Source organism: Plectropomus leopardus, chromosome 12 (assembly GCF_008729295.1).
Source record: "Plectropomus leopardus isolate mb chromosome 12, YSFRI_Pleo_2.0, whole genome shotgun sequence".
Lineage (NCBI taxonomy): Eukaryota > Metazoa > Chordata > Actinopteri > Perciformes > Serranidae > Plectropomus > Plectropomus leopardus.
In genome coordinates, this window is record NC_056474.1 from 524,036 (window position 1) to 535,141 (window position 11,106).

The 11,106-nt window shown below is 39.2% G+C and overlaps 1 pseudogene; it reads left to right on the top strand.

The window, feature by feature from the left end:
- Positions 1 to 2,582: 2,582 nt before the first annotated feature.
- LOC121951577 lies at positions 2,583 to 4,643 on the top strand (annotated as a pseudogene).
- Positions 4,644 to 11,106: the final 6,463 nt, after the last annotated feature.

An 11,106-nucleotide genomic window follows, 5' to 3' on the forward strand; every position in this document is an offset into this window, starting at 1 on the left:
AACAGAAGTTGAGAGCCGAAGAACAAATTTTTAAAGGTTGTTTGAAGACTTCACTGATTGTTTTCATTTGTTTCTTGCAGCTCACACAGTTTTCTGTAAAATGTCAAACACATGTTCATAAGTTCATCTCAAATTATTTGAGTGCTAAATTTCAGCATTTTCTTAATGTGCAGTCATCTCTGAGTTAGTGAGTGTTTAATTTGATCCTGTTTAGTGAAGTCGGTCTGAAGCTGAACGCTCTGAACCAATCACTGATATGACAGACATTATTAATCAACAGTGAAGTGAGATGACTTTGTCGTTCAGCCGTGTGTGATATTGGTGAAGCTGCTCTGTCTTTCCTGTGTTTCTCTGACAGCTGCGATGATGGTGGAGGACACGTGTCAGTATGCACACGCGTGTTTCAGGTGTCTCTAAATCTCATGGTGAACTGTGTGTGAACGCAGCTCAAAGACTGTGATTCATAAACAGAATCAGGCGTTCACACGGCTTCATGAATCTGACCCTCAGAATGCGTCTGCATGTTTCTGAGCGTTCACACACAGGTTGATTCTGACTCGGTCACAGCGGATGTGTGTGTGACCGCCGGTGAACCACTGACCTCAGATCAGCGGAGTTCACTGCAGTTCAGTTCGTCCACAGACAGGAAGACACTGAACAAACAGCCGCAGGTCGTTCACCTTTTCAACATTAGTGTTATGACAGAGGACAGTGTGAGACAGAGGGGACAGCTTCAGTGTGAGACAGAGGGGACAGCCTCAGTGTGAGACAGAGAGGACAGCTTTAGTGTGAGACAGAGGGGATAGCCTCAGTGTGAGACAGAGGGGACAGCCTCAGTGTGAGACAGAGGGGACAGCCTCAGTGTGAGACAGAGTTTCTGTCGCATAGAAATTAATATAAATATGTAATATTTCTGTCACATGAGCGCGAGGAGCCGAAGAGGAGGACTGTGGCGCCGCCGCGTGGGACGCTGATCAAACTGCTTCAAATACAAGAAAAAAAATGCTGACTAATGTTTAAACTGACAGATTAATCAGACGGTCATATCTCAACCGTTTGCTGTTAAATGTTTTTTTTTTTAGTTACATTCTTTAATTTGTTTTCCACCTCTGGCCTGTCTGCAGCTTATTTCCACAGTTATGGTATCCCTGTGGTGTACAATGATTTGATTTTGTTTTATAAATATATATTTCTTTATATTGTTTAGTTTTAGCACTTTCACATGTAAAGCATTTTGAGCTGCATTTTATAAATGAAAGGTGCACAAAAAACAAAAAAAAGACAAACAAAGCCTTAAAAGGTACTTATAGTATGCATGACTGGCAATGATTGACATGTTGGTAAAAATACATATATAAAAAATACATTACATAAATAAACTAATACAGAAATAAAAACAATAACAACAACAACAACAACAACAACAACAACAACAACAACAACAACAACAACAACAACAATAATAAAAATACATTTTAAAGATATAAAAAAAGACATTATTTCCTCAATACTCAAGTATCTAAGTATTTAGTTGCACTTGTAGTGTTGCTGACAGACAAAATAAAATATCCCACTTCTCATATTATAAATTTATTAAGATTATAAGTAAGATTTAAAGTGACTTTAGTAATAAAAGAATAAAAGGCGGGACAGTCAGAGGGCAGAGTCAGTCGTTGCTGCTGATGTGAATCTCTAGAAATAGAAAGTCTGTAAAAGGTTTCAGATCAGCAGCAGTTGTTGTCGAGCCTCCGGAGAACCACAATTTTACAAACATCCTGCCCATGTAAGGGGAACTGCACGGGGCCGCGGGGGCCCCAGCTCGTCCCCACAGGCCCCCCCCTCATCAGACAGCTGCTGTATTTAAACCAGCGGCTCCCAAATCATCATCATCATCCTCATCATCATCCTCGGACTGACGGCCTCCCTGCAGCAGCTCACATGGTACGTACTCACTCCAGCTCTCATTTTATCACTGTTTTATTTCTGTATCAGAGTTATAGTTCAAAAGAGCCGCAATTTTAACCCTTTCACACCTGGACCGACAATTTTCACAAGCTTTAAAACTGTTTAACTTAAAACAATTTGTTTGATTTCTTTTGAATAAACAGGATAAAAAAGGCAATGTGCAACTTAGTAAGAAATGTCCTGCAAACTTTAAAAATGTGTAAAAGGTGACAAGAAAACGACCTGACAATTAGTTGGGAGATATTACATTAAAAAAAAAAAAAAAAAAAAAAGTTAAAAATACATTATTTAAAAATAAGTAGGGGAAAATGTACGGTAAACAATATTTATAAATCTCATAATTATTATATATTTCCATATATATATTTGGTCCTAAATATTTAATGTTAAAATAATATTTAATGTTTTAAACCAAGCGTTCAGGGGCTTTTCACTTATATAGACAAGTTTTAATTTACAGGAAAAAATCGGAAAAACAAAACTGCACTTACAGAAAATAACTCGTCTCTTTCTTTGAGTTCACAGTAAAAATATTTTTTCTGTCTGTCTACATTTTTTAGGCGAGCAGGAAAACGAAGAAGAAGGAAGGAGGCGCCAAACGAGCTCAGAGAGCCTCGTCCAACGTTTTCTCCATGTTCGAACAAACTCAGATCCAAGAGTTCAAAGAGGTGACGCCAAAACGCTCGCCACATAAAAAAAACTGTTTATTCGTATTAAATATTTCCATGGTTTTAGAGTCACGTGTTCACGTTTTTCATTCAGGCGTTCACGCTCATCGACCAGAACCGCGACGGATTCATCGATAAAGAGGACCTCAAGGACACGTACGCGTCTCTGGGTCAGTAGGTCTGATAACTCGCGCTTATATCGTCTGATAATAAATGTTTACGTCACTCAGACATCACATGTGTGTGTGTGTGTGTGTGTGTGTGTGTGTGCGTGTGTGTGTGTTTCAGGTAAAACTCAACGTGAAGGACGTTGAGCTGGAGGACATGCTGAAAGAGGCCACTGGTCCCATTAACTTCACCATGTTCCTCAACCTGTTTGGAGAAAAGCTGCACGGTGAGTTAATGCAGCTCGTTAACACCAGCTGCATTGTGGGAAGTGTAGGACTCAGCGAGGTGGACTACAAACAGACTCCATGTTCACATACAAACCGTATCGCCCTGCACACAGAATACGCTTTTCAAGATCAAGCTTTAAAAAATATTATACTTTAATATTATTTTCTACTTTTATTGAGTTTATTTTTTAACCAGAATCAGGTCTCATCATATATTATATCAAATCAAATATTCATTCATTTTCAGAATTTTAAATTCCAGGTTTTTTGTCATAATGCCACTGTGTTTTTAGATTAAAAATAAAAACACAAAAAATAATTATTTTCTATATACGACATGCTAAGCAGATTATTATTATTATCTTTGTCATTATTATTATTATTATTAATAATAATATTTTTTATTTTTTTCTACATTTTGCATGCAGGTACGGACCCTGAAGAAACCATCTTAAACGCTTTCAAACTGTTCGATCCTGCCGACAGAGGCTTCGTCCACAGAGACGAGTGAGTTCTGACTTTACAAATTCACAAACGCAACTTTCGTTGTTTTAAGATAAATGAAATTTTTGTTGTTTTTCGGCAGATTACAGAAACTACTGATGACTCAGGCGGACAGGTTCACCGCTGAGGAGGTAAACAGTCACAGTCAGTTCATGCTGCTGAGTGACGTTTCGTTTGTTTACGCTCTTTTTAGTGAGTCCAAAAAATCAAAATGTCTCAAAACAAGTGAAACAATCTGCACGTTTCCAATTTTATTCAACCAGTTGTTTTTTTTTTTAAATCTATTGAGGCGTTCTGTCTTTTTCTCATTCTCACAAATTTCAAGAAATTAGTGGATTCAGAAAATTATTTTAAAACAACGAAGGAAAACCTTTCTTTACATAATTATCATCATTTCATATTTAAACTTTAAATGATAATTTTTTAAGCATGTTTTACAGGTCATTTTCTTTTTTTAAATTTTAAAATCTTTTTTGTCTTAAAAAAATCTGGTAATTTTCTTGTAACTTTTTTACTAAAATAGCACTAAAAAGTCATAGTACAGCATGTTGTCCAAATTAGAAAAAAATAATTTTTTTTAAAAAAAAATCACAAATTTCAAAAAAAATTAGTAGATTTATAAAATTATTTGAAAACAACCAAGGAAAACTATATTTATATAATAATCATAATTGCATATTTTAACTAATGTGACAAAATTATTCTATTTTTTAAGCATGTGTTCCAGGTCATTTCCTTTTTTATTTTCTTTAAAAAAAACGTTTTGTTTTTTAAAAATATTTTTCAGGTAACTTTCTTATACAGGAGTACAGTATGTCATTCAAAATAGCAAAAAATAAATAACTAAGTAAATAAAATGAAATAAAAAAATGTTCAGACTTTACGACCTCAAAGCTCATGAACACACAAAGTGGGAAGAACGACTTTCCAACTCGGAAACTCAGGTGACGGCCGCGCCCGAGCCGCAGTGACATGACTGACTGTTTTATCGTGATCGTGGCTGCAGGTGAAGCAGATGTTCCAGTCGTCAAACATCGACGCTGCAGGAAACCTGGACTACAAATCTCTGTGTTACATCATCACACACGGGGAGGAGCAGGAGGACTCGTAAAAACACCGAGAAATGAACATCAACGGCTGATGTGTCTCAAATAAAAAGGAAAACTGTCAGAAAAGCTGCTCTGGAATTGAATGATTATTGATTATTGTGACATTAACCTCATCAGGCTTTCTGGGTTTATAATATGAGCTTCAGAGAGTTTTTTTTACAGTTATTTAATAAATGTTTTGAAGCCTCCGTGGGTGGATGATTTTAGGATTTTGACAGAAAACACTTTTGTTTTAACAGCATTTAGAAAAACTTTATTAGCACAGCATTCGCAGTTCTCTATAAATAAGAAAATCCAGCACCTGTCGTGTGATTTTAGAGAAACAGAATAGCACAACATGTGTTTACAGTGTTTTGTCACTTGAGTTTTAGCTCCTTTTAGTCCAGTTTTAGTCCGTGTCTCACCTGGCAGGTATGAGGACAGGTGCGAGCGTGTGCGTCCCACCTGAGGTCAGAGACAGGCTGCCGCTCGAGCGTCCGTGAGGACGAAGAAGGCCAAAGAGAAGGCGGGAAGCTGCAGCCGTTCAGACGGAGGAAGACGAGCTCCTCTCAGCTCGGGGAGAGTTTTATCATCCACCATCTTCAGCACGACTCCGTTCAGCTTCACCGACCTGCACGAGAAACGAATTTTAATACTTTGCACTCAAATGTCAAAAAGGACTTGAATCAATTAACGACACAACAACTAAATGCTCATTTATACTGAAAAAAAAGAGGGTTTGGGGATTTATTTACTCTTTAAATGTGAATATTTTCCAGATTCTTTCCTCCTCTAAAAACACTAAACTGAATATTTTAAGGATGTGGACCAAACACATCTGAAGAAGATGTCATTCTGGGCTCTGATTTTTACAATTTTCTGACACTTTATAGACCAAACAACAGTTAGATTTATCGAGAAAATAACTGACAAATTAATACACAATGCAAATAATCGTTAGCTGCAGCCGAGTATCAAAGAATCAAAGTTTTGAATTATTCTATATTACATCTAATTTACTCCAAAACATGACTTTGTTCGGTCAAATTTAAAGTTTGATGGTCGTTCAAATGCTGAACATGTGAAAAACCATCAACATATTATGTTATCAACAAAGTATTTATTTTGTTTGTCTTTTTTAAAAAGAAGCTTGTTTATGTTTCCTTTGACTGGTTGTGGTAAATGTACACGGCTGTCGTTTTCATGGTTCCTTTATCCTGAGCTTGTGACATTAAATATATATATACATACATACCAACATATATATACATTTTTTCTGATAATATATATATCAGAAAAAAGGGATTCATAACATACTTTTTTCACTGTCTTAGCATTTTTCTCTGTATTTTAATAGATTGATTTAAGGCATTTTAATATCAATTAAGGCCTTATTTATGACGAATTTAATGCTTTTTAAGACGTTTTAAGGATCTGCGGGAAGCCTGTACACTAAAGAGTGTATTTAGTCAGAAGCAGGAGACTTTTGTCAAAACTTAAACTTTTGGTTTATCACAAACATTCAACATCATCACATGTATGTAGGACTGAAACTGACAAAATCAAAAAAATAAAAAATTGATGTGTAAATCAATAAATGTAAATCCCCAAAACTACTTTTATTTAATTTACCATTTTATTTATTTAAATTTATTCATTGTTATATTTACTTGCTTATTTATTTATGTATTATTTTCCACTTTGCGTATAAATTCCCCAGCTTATTTGTTTATCTGATTTGATTTTGTCAGTTTCAGTCCTCCATACACGTAGAGAAACAAGGATATGAAGAACTGCATGTTTTTATTCCCGCCCTCGCCTGTGACTGAGTCCGACATCCTTTCACATTAAAAGTGAGAGATAAAACGTGACTTTTCACATGACTGGAGCGGACAGCGATAAATGGACGTATTGAGCGGCACCTGGAGTAGAGGCCCTCCTCCCCGGCTGCTCCGACTGCAGGACAAAAGCGTCCACTGTGCTGGAGGACACCGAGGCAGGAACGGAGATCCTGACCGGCTTCTTACTCAGGTTCATAGACATCAACGTGACGGCTCCGCTTCTGTAACTGCACAAACACACCTGAGAGTTACTGCGTGAGCTCGGAGGCAGATAACCTGAAGATGTGAGAGCAGGAGTACCTCGTTTTGTTTGCACAGTGCAGATAGAGCCGCGCTCTTTTACTGCGAGCAACGCCGGAAAATTCAACTTTCAAAACCTCCGGACCCACGAGTCTCTTATAGAGAACAGACAACCAACCAAATATCTGAAAGAGACGCAGTTCAGGACTTACCTTGACTGACAGGCTGGTTGCCGTGGTGACCTTCAGCTGATCAGGTTTCTGTAGAGACCTTTTCTTCTCTCTCCGTCTGCTCTCCTCTCTGTTTCCTCTCCTTCTCTTTTCATCTCTCCTTTCTTCTCACTTCCTTCTCTCCCCCTCCCTCCCCTCGTGTCCCCCTCGTCCCCCCGTCCCCTCTGTCTCTCTCTCTGTCCTCTCTCTCTCTGCTGGTTTCAGTCTTTGCATTATAATCTCTCTCTTTCAGAGCTGCAAGGACGCTGAGGTAGGCTCCAACTCTCTTCCTGTTTCTCACACACACACACACACACACACACACACACACAAACACGAGGACATTAGCAGCAGGACTCAGATCAGCTGTTTGTCCATAGCGACATCATGTCTTCACTAAATCTGCTTTAAACCATCATGAGGACAAAGTTTGTTCAAGACCATTTATGTTTACATGAGAAGGCTGGAGACACGTGGAGACAGAGACAGAGTGACAGAGAGACAGGCAGAGAGACAGATGGAGACAGAGAGACAGATAGACAGACAGACAGAGTGACACGTGTAGACTGAGAGACAGGGACAGAGATAGAAAGACAGACAGACACAGAGACACGTGGAGATAAAGAGACAGGGACAGAGACAGAGACAGAAAGACAGCAAGACAGAGAGAGACAGACGGAGAGACAGTAAGACGGAGACACAGAGACAGACAGACAGAGAGAGAGAGAGAGAGACACAGAGAGACAGGAAGACAGACAGATAGAGACAGACAGGGACAGATGGAGACAGACAGGGACAGATGGAGACAGACAGAGACAGACAGTGACAGACAGGGTCAGACAGAGACAGACAGTGACAGACAGGGTCAGACAGAGACAGACAGTGACAGACAGTGACAGACAGGTGTGGGTTAAACTGAATCAGATGTTATACGTTGATGTGTGATGTTGTTGTGACCTTTGACCTCTTGGAGACAACTTCTTGTTTGCTGTGGTGATCTGTGATTGGTCATTTGTTTAGGGTCCAGTGTGTCAGACTGAACCTAGCTGAGACTTGTCCCTCAGTGTCCAGGAGGTTTGGACTGTGTGGACAGATGGTCGGTCTGTGTGTAAATAAAAATTAAAAAAGAGATTTAACACACGTTTCTGTAAATATATACAAACACACACACACACACACACACACACACACACACACACACACACACAATGATCGCTGATGTGATAATGGGCTCTGTAAATAAATTTACTTGATCAGATTAATCTGTGAAAAAGTGCAAAGAACGTGTCGGCATGGGAGGAACTGAGAAAGTTTTAATTTATACATTTTTTAGTTAAATTTTAAGTTGACTTCATAAAAAACAAAGTTGCAGTGAACTTTCTGTATTTGATGTCGAAAGTTTCAGTTTCGATGAAAAATTCGCTGAAAGCTTTTAAACAGAGTTTAGTGTTGGGAGTTTTATTCCAAATTCCAAACTTTGGACAGATATATTTTTATTTTTATTGTAAATGCAGATCAGCTCCAAATATCAGTTATCGGTTTCATTAACTATTAATAATCATTAAAGGCTCTTAGAAAACGATGTCAGTCGACCTCTAATTATTATTAATTGTTAATATCTTCCCGACATGTTCAGCTTTCAAACAGATCCGATGAATCAATTTTTATTTGTAAATCTCAGTTTGACTTTTGCAGATTTGCATCTCACACACACACTGAGTCTTTGGTTTTCATATTTGTGTTTCTGCAGATCTGTTTGATATGTGCAAATTAGTTTGGTGAGTTTCCAAGCTTTTTTAATATTTCTTTTACATTTGTGTGATATTTATAGATGACAGACGAACACACAGAGTGTGTCTGTTGACACATTGAGACGAGTTTGTTTGTGTATTTTCAGCTGAAGTCTCCACACAGATCTCTGCCTCTAAAACACACACTGACAAACCACAGACAAACCACAGACACACTACTTTAAACACCAGAAACACTCAGAGCACACGCTTCATGACCAAAATCTACATTTAAAAAATGATCAGTGATTCTGCAGCACTGCTGGGAAAGAGGGGCGGGGCAGCATGTGAATGGGCGGGGCAGCATATGAAGGGACGGGGCAACATGTCAGGTGAGGAGCAGCTTGCTCTGAGGACACAAACATCTCATCAAGCAAAACACAACCTGCTGATTTTTATGATTCATGAAACAAAAATTAAAACAACTGTTAGATTAGATTCACTTTCTGATAATAAATCTCAAAAATCCTTCGGACTGAAGTTTTTAACTCTCTGACGCTGAACTAAACTGAGTTACTCAGTACTAGGGCTGGGCGATAAAATGATAACGACATCAATCGCGATATAACTTTTCCTTGATTGACAATATGAGACGTAGTCGATAGAATGTGGATAGAACTCATTCCAGCCGTGTTCTGACAGACAACACGAACAGCCGATGATCATAAGAATAGAGACGCGGAGAACCAAACGCAGTGAAGGACTTTGACTGTCGAACAGCTGAGTGTTTGACAGCCACAGCATTTGATCATGGCTCATGGTCCGACAGCAGCGCAGTGAGACAGACAAACAGAGCGCAGCTTCTCCTCACAGCACCAAAGTGTCTGAAACAGACACGTCAGCAGAGGTGAAAGTGACTTCTTTAGACTCTACAGACGACTTTGTGTTAGTTTCAGCTTTAATCAGACTTTGGATGAATTATTTAGAAACAGCAGGACGCATCGCTCCGTGTCTCATCCGGCCGCTCGCGCTGAGCTTTCATTATTATTACCAGGGGCAGATGTAATGTTTTGGGGGCCCGGGGCCACAAGCACATGATCTTATTTTCAGCCTTTCTCTAACTGTGAATGTCGGCAGGCTGTTGGCAGCTATAGGAGAAGTAGGCCGACTCAAAAGTTTTTAATTCCTGAGTAAAATGATTAACAGCACAGAAGTTTGACAGAAGCTGAAGTCAGAGTCCTGCAGTCAGGAGAGGTTGGCCTATTATCAGCACAATGTGCTTCAATTTACCTGAAGTTTGTTTCAGTTGGAGCTTTTCATTTTTATATAATGCTGGAAAGTTTAATAAATAATAATAAATCATATGTTTATTACACTCCAACACACCATGGTCACATGACACTGTGTCAGTGAACTATGAGGGCAAAAAACAAACCACAAAAAAAACAAAAACAAAATAATCGTTCTTTAATCGTAATCAAAGTAAAATGTTCAGTTAATGGTGATACTGATTTTAGGTTTGAGGCTCGGACCTTTGCTGGGAGGACATTTTAGTAACTGGACCTCTGTGAGTTTTAGTAGAATAGGTCCTCCAGCTGGTGATGCTGTTCTACAGTATATTTGTCATGTTCAATGTCTGACAGAAAATAAATATTTAACCTAAATGAACCTGGTGATATCTTCATATCTCACTGAGGAGTCAAAGGAACCTTTAAGCTCGACAGAAATACTGATTTGATGTAAACCGTGACATATATCGATATCCACTGATACGAAAAAAAAATATCATAAGACTTTATTCCCTTTCGCCCAGCCCTACTCAGTAAATTTACTCTGTTTGCACAAAGTACTTCAGTTTGAAGTTTTTTCTACTTTAGTATTTCCATTTTCTGCTCCATCACAGAGGGACATGTCTCTCTCTCTCTGTCTGTCCCCCCTTTCTTTCTGTCTCTCTATCTGTCCCTCTGGGTCTATAAATAGTCTGTTAGTGTTGCTGAAGTGCTGACTCACCTCTGATCTGCTGACTCACCTCTGATGTGCTGACTTACCTCTGATCTGCTGACTCACCTGAGATCTGCTGACTCACTGGATCACCCCCTCACTCATTCATTCATTCAGTCCCAGACTCTGATCAGCTGTCTCTGTCTCCTGCCCCAGGTTCTGCTGAACTCACCTGCTGACCTCTGACCCCTGACCTCTGACCTCTGAGGAGCGATGAGCCGCCATCAGAGCGCTGCGGCTGCTGTCGACACAGTGAGTCACATTCACTCTTTCACCTGGATGAACACATGATGTCATGAGGTGAGCTCACCTGCACATTACATCATGTGGCTGCCACGGTAACAGCAGCCTGTGACGTCATCAGTCAGTCCTCCGTGAAACACAGGAGGAGGTCAAACAGCACCGTGTCCTCAAACACTCGTCTTCACTGCAGAGCAGAGCAGGACAGCCGGGCCTCTGGGGGGA